Source organism: Numida meleagris, chromosome 6 (genome assembly GCF_002078875.1).
Source record: "Numida meleagris isolate 19003 breed g44 Domestic line chromosome 6, NumMel1.0, whole genome shotgun sequence".
Classification (NCBI taxonomy): domain Eukaryota; kingdom Metazoa; phylum Chordata; class Aves; order Galliformes; family Numididae; genus Numida; species Numida meleagris.
Window position 1 is genome coordinate 38,377,948 of NC_034414.1, and position 20,925 is coordinate 38,398,872.

The following is a 20,925-nucleotide window of genomic DNA, read 5'->3' on the forward strand; positions in this document are numbered from 1 at the left end:
TCCTTTTCAGATAATGCGGAGGTTTCCAGGCTCTTGTTGAGAGATCATATCTAATCATTTCCGCAGGATGCAGTGCCTCACAGGTGCTAATGGGAAGAGCTGTAGCTCTTAAGGTTCGATTCTGTAAAGACTCTGGTACACGAGGCATGGTCACTGCCCTGCAGAAATCACACACAGCAGCAGTAGATGTAAAAGTCCACCCTGAGCAGAGGCTGGTGGGGTGGCACCCTGAGGTCTCTTGCAACTTAAATTATTCTATATGCAAAAAATATGGAAGTGTAACAGTAATGTTGGGTGGGGCAAATCAGGGCAAATCTTTCTCTGCTGACAGTACAGATATCTTTTGTTCCAATGTGGAACAGCACTGATCATGAAGGTGTGGGAGCTACAGAAGAGAAGCAAAGGAAAGTTCAGATTATTTTTCTGAGTTGTGAGCAACAGAGGGAAAATCTTGGGGATGAGAGGTTGTACAGCTGACTGGAGGGAAAGAGAAGGTTTTGGTTTTCTGGAGCACTGAACTTTGTGATAGTTCACTGGGAATCGGTGCCATTTGTCCAGAACAGGCTGTATCTTATGGGCAGGGAGCTAATTTTCTCAGCTAGAGACTAGCTTGGATAACCAGGAAGGTAAGTAGCAACATGAAACGGGTTTAAAAATAGTCAAGGTAGTAACCATTTAAATTCAAAAACAAAGTGGTCTGATATGGGAAGGAAAGTGAAGAGAAGACATTTTTCACTAAATATTTACCCAGACTAGAGGACTGACTAATGAGCTCAGGGAACTGGTAATTCTAATTGATGAGAAAAGATTTGATTTAACAGGTGGTATTGAAGCCTAGTGGGAAGATCTGTATGAGGAGAATGTTAAAATCTCTATCTGTAACCTGTTCAGGAAATACAGAGAAAGAAAATTAAATTATATATTGAAGATACAATTGATAACTCAGAACTACAACATCTTGAATGCATATGAATCAATGTACTTACTCAAATGTTCAAAAGATTGCAGATCTGCACCAGAAGACTGTCTGAGTGCCTGTGTGCGTGCTTACTTTAGTAATGTATGGAGGGAACAACTGTACCCTAGAGTACCTCATCCTGATAGGAGTAGACAGACAGGGAAAGGCACTCCTGTAACATATAAGTTTTCCAAAAACTAAAAAAGAAAAAAAAAAGTGATAAAAAGGTAGAACTCAACTTGTTGGAAAATACTACTATATACTACTTTATTAGCTTTTCTAATGTAGCGACTACAGCATTTTAATAAAGCATTATTCTGTGGCACGACCAAATATCCGCAAAGGCACAACACTTATTCTCCTGGGAAATAAGGCAAAGCAGGAAAAAGGAATAGAAATGTGTGTTTCGGCTGCTCCAAATGTAATGCCTCCTATTTTATTGTGCTGGTCCACAAGGTCAGAGGTGGCTTTTAGTGGTAAGGCAGTAGAGATTGAACCTTCTCACCATCCTGCCATTTCATGTTGTTTCTGTGTGACAGAGGGGCAGTATGACAAAATGGTATCTAACACAGAAGTGCAGATGAAGCAAAGGGGTGTAAATAAATTCATCCATGTGGAAAAAATGGCTCCCACTGACATTCATCAACACTTGCTGAATGTTTATGGAGACCAAACAGCGAATGTGAGTGCAGCGAGGGCTGGGTGGTATGTTTCAGCAGTGTTAACAGTGACAGTGGGCCATTTCCACTCATGCAGGTGTTTGCAAGAACAGCATGCAGACCCTTGTTCATCGCTGGAAAAAATGCATAGCTAATGGTGGTGACCATTTTGAAAAATGGTGTTCTGTAGCTGAGAATTTGCTCTATCAAATGGTGTTATTGTGCTCTTTGTATCTGTTGTGGTTTTCATGGAAACAAATAGGAGGACTTTCTTTTGGAGAGAATTATGTATATATATATATATATGTATATATTTATAGATACTCATCACTACACTCACATCCTAGTCTGTGCAGAGCAAATACAAAACACCCTTTGAGGCTGAATCAGGTGTATTCACAAGGCAGCTTGTTTCAGTGCTGGAAAGAACAGTTTTGAAAGTGTTTTTGTTCTATCTTTATTTTTATTTTTCACTCCTCGTGTTATCAGCTTGCTAAAATAATGCCAGGCTAAGAGAGAAAGCTAAGGACATATGTTAGCAGAGAGGAAGGGGATAATAACTTGACAGGTTTTTTTAAAGAGAGAATCCTTTCATTTTTAGCAAAACCACTAACTGCAATTTAAACAAGCCTCCTGTCTGTCTTCATTTTTACTATGGTATCGTGTCCAGAATTTAAAGAGGGTACATTTTAATACTTACAGCAAGTGTGAGATTGTGGAATAACAAATCTGTAAATCTCCTGGCTCCCATTGGAGGTCAGTAGCAACCCTGGATGTTTAGCCTCTTCCAGGATCAGTCCTGGTATGAATTCCATCAGTTTTTCTGTAACAATGTTAATTCCTTCTGTCAGACCTGAACAAATGGCTTTTCAGTGACAGGACAGCCAAAGTGACAGGAATAGATTAATGTCTCACATAGGAATGGTTGGATTTTGCATATTGTCACCCTATGCAGTCAGACTAAGCAAATTAAAGAAACTGCATCTCAACCTCCTCTGCTTTCTGCAAATGCTAACAAAGCTACGTGGTTTGACTGCTGCTGACGTCTTGGTCCCAAGCTTGAAAAGAAACCTAAGGTTAAAGGGCTGCTGTCACAAAACTGTTATATGCTTACTGGATCTGGCTAAAATGTTTCCACTTCAGTGTTTTTCCATCATAAAACCATGGCCATTTAGGCTTCATCTGTAATGCTGAGAAGCTAATTTAGTGTTGAGAAGCCATAAAACACCAAGGATGTCCTAACACTCTAATGACTTATAGATACTCTCCTTTCATCTGCAGTTCCCTGAAATCTGTTTAGCTGGATGTATGGTTTGGGAGAGACAAAGTCTCAGGATTTCTGAATTCTGCTCTAAGATGAAGGTAGAGATACAAAGATTATTCATCTAGGAATTTATTGCTAGAATAACCAACTGTTGTGCTTCAGACTAGAGTTCAGCCTTGCCCCAAATGACATACATTCTTGCTTTTCCTAAGAGCCTGAAAGCACATCTTGAGTACTTTGTGGAATATACCATTTGTCTTCACTTTTACATCTTCCTGAAACTGCAGATTTCAAAGCATGTGGGCCTGCTCAGGTTTCAATATTTATTGTTTCGCAGCTTCGCACATGGATTTACCTCCCTTTATTTGCTCAATAAGTAAGGGTTCTTCCTGGTCTTAGCCTTACAGGAGCTTCACCCATCTAAAAGAAACCAATTTTCCTCCTGGTTGATGGGGGTCAAAAAGAATGGGAGAGAGAAATATTGGAACAGATGGTAAGAGTATCCTGAAAAAAAACCCACCAAGTGAAAGATGGAGGAAAAGCAAACCAGGTATGGGTGACTTGGAAGAGAGTGGGGATGGTGAGTGATGGCGGCTCGCTGGCCAGAGGGGCTTGGGGATGGTGCTCGGGTCCTGGTTCGGGTGTGGTGAGAGCTGTGCCTCGGGAGTGGCTGGGCACGCTGGCTGGGGTTGCAGAGAGGCTGTGGTCTTGGTACCAGTCCCTGGTGAGGTCGAGAAGCGGTGCGGTTCCTCACAGCCTGAGGACTGCGGGTGTCCGCACTCTGCTTTCTGCTGTGTCATTACCGGGTCTCATTGACTGAATGAAGTGAAAACAACATGTTACTATCACAGCTGACTTCCTGGCTGCTGAAGGCTTCACGAGTCGCAAGGCACTTTTTGCCAAGGTCGATGTCTTCCTTTCTTTGCTATCATTCTACCTCTGTGAACTATTGCACGCAGCCACCTAATAAGAATGGAGCCCAGCCTCAGCAGTGGCATGCACTGGACCCTGAACTGGAAGAGATGTTGATTCCCAGAAAGCTTTCCATCAGCCCCTTAAAAAGCTGGCTGACAGTTAGGTACTCCCTTCCTAAAGCAGAGGTCAGGAAGAAGTGGGCCATGGGCCTCCCCAGAGGTATGACTGTCCTCCATCTGATGAGGGAGCTGATGTGGAGGAAGGGGAAGGAACGCCAAGCAACACGCTGCAGTGTAAGAACGTGCTGAAGATCTGCAGAAGGAAAATGAATCGACACAAATTCAAAAAGCTGCTAAAGCAAAGGAAGTTTGTGCGAAGGAGGGTAAAGGAAGGTCGCAAGAAGAAACGCCAGGTAAAATTTGAGAAAGATTTGGAGCACATCTGGAAAAGAGCTGGCTTGAAAGGTCCTCCTGCAGGATGGCAAACACCCAAGATATTTCTGAAAAGTTCCAAGCAATAAAAACACTTGCAATGAGTTTTCACATGTAATTGTAATTATAAAAAAAATATTTAGCGTTAGGACAAGGGGGAATGGTTTTAAGCTGAGACAGGGGAGATTTGGGTTAGATATTAGGAGGAAGTTTTTCACACAGAGGGTGGTGACGCACTGGAACAGGTTGCCCAGGGAGGTTGTGGATGCCCCGTCCCTGGAGGCATTCAAGGCCAGACTGGACGTGGCTCTGGGCAGCCTGGTCTAGTGGTTGGCGACCCTGCACTTGGCAGGGGGGTTGAGACTCGATGATCTTTGAGGTCCTTTTCAACCCAAGCCATTCTATGATTCTATGACTGTGTTATAACAACCTCCACTTTGAATGTGCATCGTAACCAAAGAGGCTCTGAACATCTGCAATTTTTCCCACTAGGTGCTTTATTTTTTTCACAATATTGGGATGTATTTAAAATGAACCGAATCCTGAAAATCCTGCAAAATTCCTACAAAGTCCTGCAAAAATCTTCAGATCCTTCTCACTCATTTCCTAGGACAAAACTAGTTGGAATCCAGCTCCTCCTTTTTTGGTGTTGTTCTCATTGTATGTGTTCTAGTTTTACAGCTACAAATATAGTAAGATTAGTAATGCACCAAACATAAAGGAACATACAATGTGAGAGGCTGTATTGGTGCAAAATAAGACCTATTCTATGACCTAAGAATTCAAAGCCTGAGGAAACCTGATGGGAGGTTAATGGAAACATCACTGTGCTCGCGTGCCCACTCACATAAGACATCTGTCACAGAGACTGGAGATTTAATCGAAACTGAGGATGAGAACAGTTCCTCAATAACATGGCTAATCCTTATTTTTTCTGTGGTATAATTCCTGTTTCAGTGTAACACATTGCATGTATTACTATAATGACTTTCTCATAATTAATTTGAACATAAGAAAGGTTTCTTTTCCCTGACTGATTAATCACCAGAAGTTATACCTTTCATATAATATCCTGTGTTATTGGACACGTCATGTTCAAATGCAAATTTGAACAGCTCTGTCTTTACAACTGAGTCTTGTACTTGTCACATTCTGGCAAATATTACTGATTTATTGAAGACAGTAAGGGAGTGTGGAAACTATTAACTGCAGCCCTCATCAATAACCCATCTAAACTCAGAGCACACAAAAAAGATATAACAGAAATGGTTTCTTTATGGTACTGCTCAAACTGCTTGCTAGCACAGGAGTTTAACTGTTACAGAGGATTTTAACTGAGATTTCATTTGCAGTTATTTCACACCCATGATTATACTGAGGCCAACCCAAGAACTAATGGAGATAAATTTGTCTTTATTAACTATAGTGGAGAGAAAGAAAATGGCTTTCATGAATAAGTTAAAAGTAATCAGCATAAATCTCATGCTTATTAAAATTAATAAATAACACAAAGTGAAAAGTTCTCTATGTCCAGCTTGATTCGTCTTTTGTAATTTTTTGTGATTGCTGCTTTTGCAGAGTGGACTGGGAAGCATTAAAAGGGACAATGCATTGCTCTCTAATGGTAGGAAAGGCAAGAAACAGGGTTGATATTCACACAGTATTTTGTTAGGTAGTGTGAGTGATCCTTATGATCATATACAGAAAAGCATGCATGTATTTATCAGTATTTATTTTACTGTTCCGGATAAGTCATATAAGCTCTCTCTAAGCCTTTTTCCTGGAGATGTCAGCCAAAATGCCGCATAACTACCAACAAGCACAAAAATGAACAGTCTTCAGGGATCAAGTCTAAGCAAGAGGTTAGAGAAGACATCCCAGCTGAGAATGCTCCCAAACTAGTTTTTCCTACTCTGGTTCGTCCTGAAGAAGAGATTTCTGCTTGGATGAAGTACCCAAATACTACCTGAAATCCAAGGTGGGAAAACTAATGCTGTACCAAGCCTGTTTCTGACTCCTACTGCACTGTTCTCCCCTCCTGCCTCCCAGCCACACTACGTATTTGAGATGCAGAACAATAGAATATTCAGCCACAGTGCCTCCAGTCACTCTTGGGTAACTGTCTGGAAAGCAGTGGTTAATTTTTTTCTGCTGTAGACTAATTGGCAATTTAAAAGCCTCTTTGAAAGCAGAAACAGACTTAGGGAAGGTTTGTATGTTTCCACCTGGGCATTTTTCAAAATTGATGCTGAACAGCATGTACCATTAATAACGATTTATTTCTTATTCTGTTACTCAGGCTGCAATTAGAGTCTGTGCAAAGTGCTTCACAGGGCAAAGGCAAGAATAAAAGCTGTGATGCTGAAACTGCCTAACTTAGAGATCTCAGGTAAATTCTTTCTCAAAAAGGAGAGTGTGTGTCAGTCCTGTGACAGGAGAAGCTGCAGATGGACCCTGTCCATTTAACAAAACTCCTTCTAAATGAAGAGATGTGTGAGGACCATTGCCCTGTGCTTTACAATAGGTTGTAAATCAGACTAGCCAAGTCCATCTGGCACGTGGGAACCTAGAGCAGGACAGAGACCATGATGCTGTGTTGTAAATGAATGAGAGACAGAACTACGCTCAGGGGCAAGGTGTAGAGATAGCAGGGCTAGCTTGCTCTGGAGCTGTCTTGGCTAGTAGTCTGGTGCTTAATTTTTTGGGGTGCAGAACTGAGGGAGGAAGGAAAGAATGCAGATGGCATTGTTAGATGGTGTAGCTGGGAAAGAGCAAACAAGATAAGGAAGGAATACAGATTAACCCAGTTGATATTAGCAAAACAAAAGCAGTCAAAGTAGCCTATTAGCATACTCTTTCACATTATTTTGTATTCTGTTTATCCATGTGATAAACTTTTGTGAGAGTTTTGTGGTTTTCAAAGGTCATTCTGAAAGACCTACAATTATTCTGCTTGTTGGCTTGTGAGCTGAGGTGTACTGTAGTAACTGATGGAAAATTATTTCCAGAGAAAATAGAAGAGGAATGAGGATATATGTTTGCTATGCATTCTTTGATACCATGGCTATTTGTGATATAGCACAGCTTTGCTAGTTTGGTCATCTGTATGCTCTGTGGCCTACATTCACTACTGATTGGAATTCAAAGGAGCTACCAAACTGAGCAGGATGCTGGCCAGTACAACACATTGCCAAAGTGAACACAAGAAGAATTAGATGTCTCTGCACTAAATGGAAACACCTGCTCCACCTATAGCCCAGCTTTTCTCTCAAAACCGAGAAAGGCTAGGAGCATTGTACTCATCAGAGCTCAGTAGTGATAGGATTAATGTAGAAGATAGATTCAAGGACTTTCTCTTTGTGAATTATAGGTTTGATCTCATGTCAGTTATTGCTGAAAGAAATGCTGTAATCCATGACAAATCTGTGGCTAGTAATTCCCAGTAAGTTGTCAAATTGTCATTAAAGATGATGTAAACTATTCAGTCATTCTGTATTCACTAAGCTGTAGAAAGAGTGGATGTGGCCTTGTAAATTAGCAACAGTGTGTTTGTCTGATGAAAGAGGATTTGAGTTCCAGTCTCTCTTCCAGTTAGCATGAAACCATTTCACAGAAGACAAAACACTTACCAACAACAGATCCTATCAACCATGCTCCAAAATGCTTTGGGTGCCAACATTATTTATCAGCGGGAGAGGTCTGACCCTGGGTGCCCATAGCACTCTCAGGCTTCTGAGCAGGGCTACTACTTGTACTGACATGATGTCTGCTGCTGAAGTACATTGGTGTTCTATGGTTGTGCCTATGCCAACATAGCCATAAACATAAAGGCAGAAAATTGACTGCTTCTGACATCAGAACTCCTAGTAAGCAGCCTTTTAATACATCCCTTTGTATTTCTCACAACTAACTTTAACCTTGTTTCTATCAACTTACTCTTTAAGATTAGTTAAACTTCGTGTAATACAATCTCACTCACTTCTGTGTTGATTTTACATCCAACACTCAAATATTCGAGAAGCTTCATCAACCCTTTTGCTACATCATCTATATAGGAACATTAGTCTTTGCACTTATCCCTCTCCCTCTTTTTTTTTGCTAATGATTTTCTGGTCCTGAGTTAAATGAATATCTGTCTTCATTTTAAGTTATCACATTTACCCAAACCAGAATATTGTAATCTCTGTTATAAAAGAAAGAACCTAAAAGTACTCTGGTTTCCTGATACCTCCTTAAATTGGTTTTCCATTATCTATGAGCTGAGATGGTGGCATAAAAATTATTTATAGCGTAACTCCTGATCCCTTTATTGGTCAATGTTCTCCATAGTTATGCCTTTAAATATATACTATCTATTAGCTTTATTGACCTCAGACTTAATATTAGTCATTTATTTTCATTAAATTACATTTTCCATTTCCATGCCAAGTTATATAGAAAATCAAAATATTTCAAAATCTGGTCACGATATGGCTGAATAGTAGTTGCACCTTGAAATTATTATAATTGAATTTGGTTTATTCTTTAGATAGTTGCAGGAAAATAGTTAAACATTTTTCAAATAAGACTGGTTCTCAAAATAACCTCAGAAAGCTATAGTTAATACAAAACTCTCACACCTTTCCAGCTCAGTAAGTTAGTCACTGTTACATTACAAGTGCTTTTTTTTTAATGGTACTTAGCCCTGATGTAATTTTATTGTTCTTACCATCATAGCTGAGCCTTTTTTTTTTTTTTTCTCCAGTGAAAGCTAAGCTCAATACAAAATTTATGCTTTGAGATCCAAAGTGAAACTCAGTAAATAAGTTGATATATATTTTCTGGGCTAGATGTACAAAAAGGTCTTCCTTTAGTACAGCAGACAATGGAATTCAGGATGTAGAGATCTAAATTCTGGGTGCTGTCTCATTCTGATCAGTTGATTAGTGGTTAGGGTATTCATTTAGGCTGTAGCACTTACGCTTAGATCTTCTCAGCCAATGATCAGCTCAAAATTACTACTCTGGTCAAGCTTGCTCAGCTCCAAATGTCTGGATGGCTGCAGAAGATAACATTTTCTTCAATAGTTCTGTGAATTATATGCATAATTTCATTTGCTTACTTGTCCCCATGCATAAACCTGAGGTGATTCCTAATACAAAAGCATAAATGAAACCAAATAGTTTTGGTTGGTTTTCCTCAGTAAAGAAAATTTTGCTCAGACTGAAGCCTTTCAGGTTTTTGGTTCATTTGTTGAATTGAAAAAGCAGTTATGAGCACAGTCTTTATTACTTTTCAGTGCTCTGATGCTAGTACCTTTTATCTATCATGGGGACTTGTAGAAAGTTCCTTGTCCCTTTACAGATTAGATGCAGTTTCTCTTGCAAAATATAATTGAGTTTCCAGATACTGTAGCAGGGTAAACACAAAGTGTGCTGTTTTACTAAGGGACAAATCCAAGCTCTTTCACTGTCTTCATGAATTTGAGAAGGCTTTCGGAAAGGGACCCATGCTGACTTCTCTAGTTCTGTTGTATTTTCTCACTACCAGATCTACATGACAAGTGTAAGTGGGCATGGAAAAGCAGAATGAAAATTACAGTTCTACCCATTCTGTGGCTTCCTCATAGAAATGGAGAATGTAAGGCCATGGTGGAGTAAAAACATTGCCGGTTAAATACCACTATTCCTGAGTCATGTCTGAGTCCGTGAAGTTAATCAGCAAGTTGGCACTGAGTTAGAATGTTTGTTTTCCATCAATAAATAATTATCTTGCAACATCCTAGACTTTGAATCTGTTTAACCAAGAGCACACATGTGTAACTGTTACACAGGATCGTATGAGGTTTTGGATTTTAGTAAACGTAATTTTGTAGTGTAAAGTAGATGGCAGAAGAAAAGAGAAATAGTGTCAGGAGCAGAGTGCTCCCCATATTTCAAAGCTAGCTTGGCAAAACAGGTTAGAAAATGGAGAGAATTAACGAATCTAGTCATAATTCCAGAGGAATAAGTCAGAATTCACTGTGAATAAGGATGGGAGAGCCTGGTAGTAAACAAGTTACTTTTAATTCTGCGATACTTTAGAGACTCTTTGGGAGACCTGCAAAAGGAAAATAAAGAGACTGCAATGAGGCTTTCACTGGCTGAGTTCTTGCAGGCATAACCTTAAACCTGGCATTTTCTGCTTGTAAAGAGTTTGGCTAATGGCACACTGTACTACAGGTACAGACAGCAACATTTTCAATAAGTAGCGGGTGACTGACTGCTGTCTACTTTTACTCTCAGCTGGGAAGTAGAAAAGCCTTTTTGACTTCCCTAATTTGCCTGCTATCTAAAGCAGTAAGAAAGGATTTTAAATGTTTCATATTAAAGTTGCTCTTTGAATGTCCCACAGCCAGGCAAATCTATGTTGCTGGGCAGGAATGAAAAGGGGTTCATGACAAACCTTTTATCACCAATGACAAAAGAAATTCCTCAAAATCTAAGCCTAGCTCTCTGAGTCTCTTCCCATTCATGTCTTCCTCCTATTGTCAAAGGCCCCGCAATGAATGGGTAGAGCTTTCTGTTTGACTCTTACATGAACACTTCGCTCAGAGAGAATGCAGAAGACAATGCAGTAGATTTGCTGCCTTCTTCCACTCGGTGTGATTTTGCTTTGTGTCTGTTTTGCAGTTCCCTTTTCCTCCTGTTCCCAATTGCAGACTGTATGAGGGGGAAGTGCCCCTGCTGTGGACCTCTCCTCCTTCCCATACCACTTAGGTCTCAGAGAAGGGAATGAAAGGAAAGAGAGACATAAAAGCCAAACTGGACATGAGGGTACAAAGACAAGACTAATCTGGCAAGACTGGAGTGGGATGAATAGCTAGTTGGCAGACACATACATAAAATTAGGGCAGATGCCTTCCTTCTCTGTACTGAATCTACATACTCCCTCCTACATTTTGAGGTCCCTTCAAGGCTGGGGGAGGATGTTCAGAAACAAAACTCTACCTGTATCTGCAAATGTAGCTCACACAGTGCAGTTCTGCCACCCATCTCCCTTAGCTGTAAATCTGGTTCACAGAATTTCTTCCCTTCCTCTCTCCATCCCTACCCTACTGTCAGCTGAAACATTTTTTCTTCTCTTTGCCCATGCTGTACTTCACTTCTCCTTCAGTATTACTTTTCTAAATATTTGTAAACATTTTCTTTCCCTTTCCATGCAACAATTTCATGAGTCTCCTGTAACACTTTCAGGACCAATCAAAGCCACTAACTAGTCCACAGTAAACAACTTTTTCTTTGTATTTTTTATAGCAGCCTGTCATTGCATCAAGTGCAATGGTAGGAAGTGTGTACATTATATAGATGTGTCTAAAATAGAATGAGTGGCCACAACATTTTAAGGAGCAGTAGATTGTAAGTGGAGAAGGTGACCATTAGGTTATTAGTTCTAATTTCAAAAGGAAGGTAGTTTGCTCCTACCCCTCCTTCTGTTTCTCTAAGTAGAGCCAAAGATAAAGCTTACTAGGCAAGCCTTCAAATAAATAAGTGGTCAGAAAACACAATGAAATGTTTTTGGTACCTCATGAATTTTCAGTTCAAGGAGCATAGGCATCTCTGTGTACGAAGAGCAGCAAACCTCAGCACATATGCCAGTGCCATTTGAAATAACTGTCTGAAGTTAGAGATTGCTGTTCAAAGCTATGACTGTAAACCAGGCAAAAAAAAAAAAAAAGCTTTTATTTTAATTACGTTCCACAGTATTTCCAAGATTTCTATTTGTTATTGCTGATTATATTTGGAGTCACATTTGTACTGTTTGCACATTCTACATTCTCCAGAATTGACATTTTATTTCATTATTCAACTTCAGAAGATATATAGCCTAGCTTTGGTTCCATACATTTCAACAGCATTCTTTCAGTAAATACTTTTAGTATTCTATGCAAATAAGTTATAAATCAAAGCTCTTCACTGTTTTCAAAGGGAAATCCTGCTCAAAAATCTTGATGGTACAGTGCTTCCCGAAGCATATACAACTTGGCAGTTCCCATCCTGTGATTTACTCTGTGCATTTATTTAACCTGATGAACACAAATTGTTCCATTGGGACTACTCTTCTGTTTGAAAATATTGGCAGTGCAAGTACTTGTATTGAGGTTAATGCATAATGGAAAGGGAAAAAGAACATCTTGCAGATAAATTACTAAACAAGGTGGCAGGTTTTCTTCCTGCTCTTTGACTAGGATACAATGTTAATTTCAGTGAGTGATATTTTTGGAGCCCTCACCAAGACTATACCACTGCAGTAGTGATTGCGTTCTGTAGGGAGAACCTGCTGAAAAAGACTACTGTTGAGGTAAAGCTTTACACTCTTATATATAAATACTTTGCATCTGGTGTAGATAATGACCCAAAGAGCAACACAGAGCCAGAGCTTCTCAGTAGAGCAGGTATTGGAAGGGTGTTGTGGAGCATATGAAATTGATATTATTGGAGTCCTCCATGAGACTTGGAGAAAAAACACTGCACTCTGAATGATAATTACACTGATTTTTCTCTTAGCACCTGGTTGCTCAGCTCTTGGCTATTATTCAACCCATATCCTCTGATGTAAGTGTTTGCAATCTCAATAAAAGCCAATTCCATTATTCAACAGAATGTATTCAACTGAGTATATTTATGCAGTTCATCCTTACTGCCACCTCTCTGACACAGTTCTGCTCTTCCAGAACTTGGCTGCAGTTTGACAAGTTGGGCAGTTTGCTTGGTGCAGTCTTCAATGGTGTAAAATCTTTTGCAGTACTTTTTGACAGTAATGAAATGACAGTTGAGCAAGCCAGACTGAAAGACTATTTGAGGTCTACGTCTTCTTCATTAGCAATGATGCTTTTTGGAGAGACTAAGGAGTCTAACACATCTGGACAGGTTGTTGATGTGTAGAAACCAGCATGGAGACAGAGCAGGCAGCAGCTGTTGGAGAAATCATTGTTTCTGAGCACTCCTGAAGCTGCCCTTTGGGAGAAATGTAGACTTATAGATTTGAGGCCTGGAATGTACCAGAAGAACATTTAGTCTGGACTGATGTCTCATGCAGAAGTGTATTGCATTGCAAACCATTTTCTCAAGTCTTATCATTCTTCCAAGCATTCTTTACAACTTTAAAATCCCTCTTTTATGCACACCTGACTAATTCTACATAATTGGTATCAATCACATCAATGCTTTCACAGTACTAGTTAGCTGTCTTTTCTTTCTAGTCCAATGTGTTTCATATTATGTGGCTATGGACATCTGCAACGGAAAGATATACATTTGGGATAATCTTCTGGACTTTTTTTAACTTTCAATGAGAAGAGATAGAGATCAGTTTAATTGCTGCAGCTTTCTTTTAGCATCACGTTTAGTCTGAGTCCGAGTCATAGAGCATTCCTTCTGGACTAGCATAGAACTGCAAATGTCCCACTATTCTCAGGTCAGAGTACGAGGAAAATCACATTATATGAATGCTAGGAAATGTACAATAAAATGCTAAGGTGTTTTGTCATAAAGATAACCATGTTCACAAAATGTTTACAGGGTAAATTGCATTGCTGCCAGACTTTTAAGAGAACAGTTTGAGGCTGAAAATTGTCAAATTTTGTTTGACTTGAATGAATGTACTCCATTCCCAATTACTGGCACTATGTACCTGATTGATTCATCATAAACTTCAAGTGAAAGCTGTATCATTCTAAAACCTGTACTGTACTCTCCTTTGAGAGAACATTGTGGCTGGAAAAAAGACGTAAGCATGGTCTCATCTTCTTTCCATTTATATGGAAAATGATTTCAGGTTGTTACAGAACAAAAAGGACGACTACCAAATGAGAGAACTCCTTAGAATTAAGAATCTACCTTTAAAGTTCATTCTCAGACAAGATGCATTTGTAAGCAATGGTGCAATTTCAAATGAGTGTCTAAAAGCACAAATTTGTAAAAACAGAAAGCTGCCAGGCAATTACATCTTTTTAGTCACAACCAGTGTAAAAGAATGGTATACTACTATTTGTAACGAACAGTCTCAGTTACGTCTGTGTTAAATGGCTCAGAGTACTGGTGCGTATTTAGTATTGCACACTGGAATGGTATAATGTGTCTCACTGAGCAGTTTTTGAGGGGTTAAGTTCAGCTGAGCTTCACTCCTGTGAATGAGATTGCTCATGTGCAACGTAGGATACCAGTGCTGCTTCATGCCAGCAGCTGGTCTAGGTGAGATGTAGCCAATTGTGGTTGCAAAGTTGATGGGGCAGAGGAAATCAAACCATTTCATGTATGTGTGTATTCTTCACTGTAAGGCAAAAAGTTATGTACATATTCTATATCCAGAAAGCTGCTAAAGATGAAAATCCATGTAGTTAGATGGTTCTATCATGGATTTTACGTTAGTAATAATCCTTCAAAAGAGGTTTTAAATAGTTCTAGTAGGATAATACATAATATCCTTTGGCACGATTGCTGTTTGTGCCCTGTATTAACTTCAATGAGGCCTGAACTGTGACTTACTTAACTACAAATACTAATAATTTGCTGTACCCTACTTCCTAGATTTTTTGTGGATAATGCTCTGTAAATAAGACAGAAGCACATGTGAAATTGTTATTTTTAAATTTATTAAAAAATATCACTAATTGTTCTGCAATTCAGGAACACTTATCAGTGTTCAATTGTTCTGCCCATATTATGCTTAAACAAGCTACAGACAGATGTAATCTGTGCCATTTGATGGTTTGTCAATTTTGTGGAGTCTAGATATGGTCACCAAAGCAATAGAACTTACTGTTTTCTCTTAATTATTTTGTAATTGTTAAGTAGCTTGCACATTTTCAACTATTATCGGTTTTAATGTCATACTGGGAGTTTTATTTTACCTTGTGCATTAATTACTGCTTTGTGATTAAACTGCAGTAGAACCTGGAGCAGGATATACAGAACCAGGGCAACAGGGAAATCAAAATTAAGTAAACTCCAGAATCAAATTTTCTGCTATCTACAGTTATATGGTTGTGTTCCTTTGATATAAGAGCTTCCAGCTATGTTGAATATTTATGCACCAATAAGTCTTTCCTAGCAAAACTATCAGAGGTGATGTCAGGTCATTTTACAGTACTGTTCCCAAGATCAACACTTGGAGTGGTGGTGTACAGGACTGCATCAGCTGTCAGTGTGGGATATGCTGGGAGCAATCAAATTCCTCTGAAATCAGAGGTACTGTTGGTGCTAATTAGCAGACGTGTGAAATAATGATGTGTTTTTAATCAAGAAGTCTCAGTAGGAGCCAAGCTTATGCACATATTTTATAGTCTTTACATTGTGTTTAATTGGGACACCTCTGAGGCTACTTGCAAGGATAACTGGGACAGTTGGAATTGCATCTGGTGGCTGATTAACTCTCAGTTAGTTGTAATTATGAGAGGTCCCAAGTGTTCACATCAGCACTGCATCACATTGTGCTGTGGTGTATTTTAGTGTACATCTCTTAATGTTCTTTTGCAACACAGTTAATATCCCTTAGTCAAGAATGTATTGAAAGCTGAGAAGTAATTTCAGTGCTCTGACTGCAGCTGCAGCTGCTAAGCCTTCTGATGTCTTAAAATGTCAGGCATTGTCAGATTTCTGAAAGGCAAATCTAAGGTGTGGGCTTAGGCTGGGCTGCTGCAGCCACAGCGCAGTTCTGGACTGGCCAGAACTGGAGAATAGAGAGTTTCTGACACATTCCCTGCAGGTAATGTGCTGCTACCAGGAGAAAGAAAGCTCACCTTCAAACCATAAAGTCTTAATAAAAGATGCCACACTTACACATAGCAATTAGCACCAAATTATGTTACTCCAGGAGCAGCTTTGATGACTGAGACTTTGATGAATTAAGTTCCTTTCAAGGGATGTTTTAGGTGTAGTGGTAAAGGGCCAAAGCCTTTTTTTTCTCCTACAGATTGTATCTCTTCAGAAATATTTTCTGTTTCTTGTCTTTGCTGTTGCTATCAAAGTCCTAATCAAAGCTGGGGTAAATGTTTGTTGTTGAATTTTGAATAAAGGCAAGAACTTGACATGTGGAAGAGAGGTGTTTGAGAAAAGTTGGAGCTCCTCTTGAGAGACCCAGAGATTGGATTTGAGAGTTAAAGTGGTTTTGGGAAGACCTGGGAGAAATTGAGGAGACTATGAAGTAGTTTAGGAAAAAGGTGAGAGACTCCACAGAGTTAGGAGTTGGGAGAAGTAGAGTCTCAAGCAGGGGAGTTAGGAATCTATAGGTATCTGAAAAATCACCATGGACATCTAACCAGAAATGCATCTGTGAGTGAAATCATTCTCCTCATACAGAGCTGAGACCCTCTATGTACCTTTACTGCTTTTATTTAATATGGTTTTAAGCTAACCTGTATGTGTGGTAGGGAAAAACAAGGCTGAGCATGACAAAAGTAGGAGGATATTACTGTACCATGCTATCACTGAAATTATCACCCAAAGCTACACTACAGTGCTTGTAACTGAAAGCCACCTAAGAGTATTTGAATACCATGAGTTTAGGCAGCTAACCAACGCAGGGAAAATAATGAGGAGTATGAGTAACAGAACATCCCCTAACTACTTCAGCTGCAAAAGAACTGATAACACAGCTTAGTAGCATATGTAGCAGAACAAAAGATGGTAGAAAAAATGTGAGTGCCAAAATGGCAGGAGGCAAAATGAACTCTGGGATCAGCAAAAGAGAGAACTGTTCCATGTACTTTATTCGTAATAGAAAGGAGTCCTCCTGAAACCTGACATGAAGAAGTGCTGCTTCACCACTGCACTGCTGTTCTTATGAAAAGCAACAATACTTGCACTGCCTAGCAGAGATGATGAGAAACAGATGGCCTGTGGGAGAAGTCTTTAATTGCATTACATAGAGAGAATATGAGGAATGACAATTTTCTTTGAAGGTACCTGCTTGTAGCTGATAAGTTAGTATGTGAAATCTGTGTTTTTCTTTACTTGTGCCTTTATGTTATATATGTCTCAATTCCTTGCAGCTTTCTTTTATGGAAATGGCAGTCATGCATTTTAAGACCAAAACAGTGTGGGCTGGTGTTTTTGTTTTCTTTCTTTTTCTTTTTCTTTTGCTTTTGCTTTTGCTTTCTTTCCCTCTTTCCTTCTTTCTTTCTTTTTTTTTTTTTTTTGTGTGTGTGTGGTTTACTTTGTTTGCTTTTCACAGCTTTCTCTGAATTCTATATCTTTTGATACTAATTAGCTATTAAAATCCCAGAGAACTGTAAACCACTGACTCTGGAGATCAGTGATGCTGTCAGATGCTGTCACTTATTTTAAATCTTAAAATCTTAATTCTTTGAGGCTTCATCTATTTCTGTATATCTTTTCATCCTTACCACAGTGTAGGGCACTGTAAGGGAGTGTTCATTCTAGTAAGGCCCTATTGCAGCTTGTTGTTAGCAAAAACACTTGTTGAAGGAAAAATAGTAAAGTTGTTATTGGGTCATACAACATTTCTTCCTGGATCCTGTTTGTGGTCAAACTGGAAACTAAACAAAAAATGTTTTGAATCCCCTGGCAGTATTTTGGACTATGTATGGGGCTTGGTGAGGATAGCTGAACCAGCTTTTCATATAAGTTAGCCACCTTAGATGATGTGCTGGTGCCACCAACTTCCTTCTAGATAGTAATCAAGTTCAGCTACACAGAGCTGCGAGGAGTAGACTCACCTTTGCTCACTGAAGACCCCTCCTTGTGAGGAATGCCTCTCTTTAAAAGCATTTTAAAAGGTCTAATTGTGAAAGTATGACCTACTGTCTTTGTGTAGTTAATGCCTTTTAGTTCTACATGGAATTTTAGAAAGTTTTCATCTTTATACTGTATTTATTTAGTACTTGCTATGAGATTACTGTCTCCAATGGAAAGATCAATAATACTCACCACAGGCAAGCAGAGACAACACAATGCCTAGCAGTCTTTTCACAATAAAATAAAATGTCCCTGAAATACACCTTGCCTCTAACAAAATTCCTTCCAGCCTTTTTAATAACCACATTTTCTTCACTGGAGCTATTGTAGCTAACATTTGAGGATCAATTTAGTAGATGAAAAAATAATAACAATCATTTTTCCATGTCAAAGCATTTTGAAAAATGTGAAGAACTACAGAGCAAGTGCTGTTTTATGTCTGTCCAGAAACAATATTTTTAGAAACTTCTACTGTGTTGACATTTAAAATGGGATAGAAATAGAACTGTGGAAAAAAAAGGAGAACAACTCATGAAACAAAACAAAACTTTTGTAAGGTAAGCCAGATCAAAGAGATATTGCATTGCAATCTTGTGATGAGGACAGGTTGGCTCTAGGGTTTGCTGAGGTATATGAGCAAGTTGGAAAAGTTATTCTGTACTTGGAGCATTCTGAGCCTGTTTAGGGAAAGCTGAACCGAAATTCTTATTTCAAACACACACACAAAAAACCAAGCCAACACAATGACTAGATTCATAAAACAAGCAACAGTTCCCTAAGCAGAAAAAAAATACTCCTTAGGAATAATAAGTTGTCTTCCATTTTTTTTTTTTTTTTTTTTTACCAAGCCTCAAAACATATGAACTCATTGTGTTCCCCTTTATGTTTTATTGTCAGACTGGGAATCACTGAAAAAAAAAACCTAAATGTTAAATTATGATTCCATTATAGAATGCAGTAGTCAGGATGAGACTGAGCTCCTGGCCTAGCAGTACCTCTGGATCTGATATTCATGACAGATGATCTGTGCTTAGATGCAAGCTTCCGAGTTAGCCTCCGCTCTAGAAGTTATTGGCTTGATGTAAAGCTCAAGTCAATGGGAGTCTTACAGTGGGTTTCAAAGGACTTTGAGTCAGGATTTTTGTGAATATCAAGTTCAGCAATGCATTAAGACCCACCTCCTATGTTTTGCTTTGGACACTGACATTTGACAATGTCAATTTAAAAAAAACCTTTGAGCTGATGATTAAGAGGAAGGAAAGCTGAAATAGTAAATGATTATCTCACAAGTAGCTCACTTAGTGCTTTAACATATTCAAAATAAGATATTTACATTCTCTAAGGATGGTAAATGGAGATGTAAAAATACCTCTTAAGACTTTATACTTCTGTGAATGTTTCTGGAGCATGATTATCATTGTTGAGTTATCTAAGTACAGCACCTTGACAGAAATAGCTTGTAACCTCAATGATTGTTGGAAAATGGTTGTGTCTTTCACCTGGTTCTTTGCTCTGACATGTGTAAGGATTCACCACAACCAAGGAAACTGGAAAATGAAATAGCTCAGTTAGAACACTGGGTACTCATTGCTCAGTGGAAACAGCAAGCAAAGACAAAGCATCTCTAAAAGTGATAAAATTTCCTTAAATTTATAACGCAGTTGTGGAGTTGCTATTCAGAGAAAAGTTCCCATTTAATAAAATAAAGTAAATTCTGCCTGCTAATACACATGGCCTGTAGATAAGGCAGAAGATGGCTGTGTTGATGTGGGAGCACTGCATCTTCACTCATGGTCTGGAAGGTGTGATTACAAAATCCATAAAGGGGTTGTAAGAAGCTGAGATACATGTTTTCCATGCTACTGTACAAACCAGTTCTAGGCCTGGTAATGTCAAATGCTGCATATGTGGGAGGAAATCTTTGTCAAAAGCAATCCAGTGACTCTAGACAAGTGGAAAGAGCAGTGTGAAATAAAAAGTGTTCTGAAACACTATCGATCACACTCCAAAAAATAGCTGTGGTGAGGCAGACTTTTGAACTGTTAACTTTCTACAGAGCCAAAGGCTGTTCTTGACTATGGAAAACTATGGGCAATGTGTATGTTGGTTTATATTTTCATTGGATGCTGCCCTTTGCAAGACAAAATCAAGGAGAAGAGAGTTAATTGTGCTTTCACACAGCAAGACCAACCTTCTTTGTGTTTGGAAAGGAGTGGTGCCAAAGTGAAACCCCTCCCAAAACAATTTTATAGTCAATTGTTTGTTCAAGATGACAGACTATCAATTCCTAAAACAAAGAAAAGGAAAATGTGTATACAGTGGACAAGGCAGACTCAAGAGCCAAAATGTAGGAAGTAAAAACTAATGATGCTTACTTGGAAAAATTTAGCTTATACCAAAATGACGGAGCTGAATCTACAGTCTGTCACCTCATAATACCATGAAAACTGAACTGAAAGGGAAAAAGAGATCTCTGAAGGTTTGCTTGCTGCTTAATCCAAAAATAAATTCCTATTTGAGACTGCTGGATAGTCTTTGCCACAGGGAAGTAACTGGAAATCAAAGTACAGAAGATGGAGCACACCACCATCAAATGAAATTTGAAATTTCAAACAACTGAATGATGGAAATAAATGTTTTAAACTGAAGACAAATAGATAAAATGAATGTGAAAGAGCAGGGAGAGGGTAAAACTTGTGCAATCTCAGAATACAAATAAACAGTCCAAATTAAAAATGAAAAAAAAATAAAAAGCAAAACACATGCAAGAAAAATTATAATTAACAATTGCATCTATGAGTAAGTTGTACCTATGTCTGGCAACAGCACTGCAGAACTATTTGCCTGTTCCCAAACCTGTTACAAGCAGTTCTCTTTCATATGAACCCTGTGACACGATCAGATCTGATCACCCTGCATGTGATGACATATTGCCTGACAATATGTTTCTTCTGAGGTAATGCTCTGTATCATGTTACTTAGC

At 38.9% G+C, this 20,925-nt stretch overlaps 1 long non-coding RNA gene and 1 pseudogene across 1 annotated transcript in view; one reads left to right on the forward strand and one right to left on the reverse strand.

Moving 5' to 3' along the window:
- The window catches only part of LOC110401958, a 59,651-nt gene that overhangs the window by 15,621 nt on the left and 23,105 nt on the right, over positions 1–20,925 (reverse strand). The gene's annotated exons all lie outside the window — the stretch shown is intronic.
- Positions 3,569–4,369, forward strand: LOC110401956 (annotated as a pseudogene).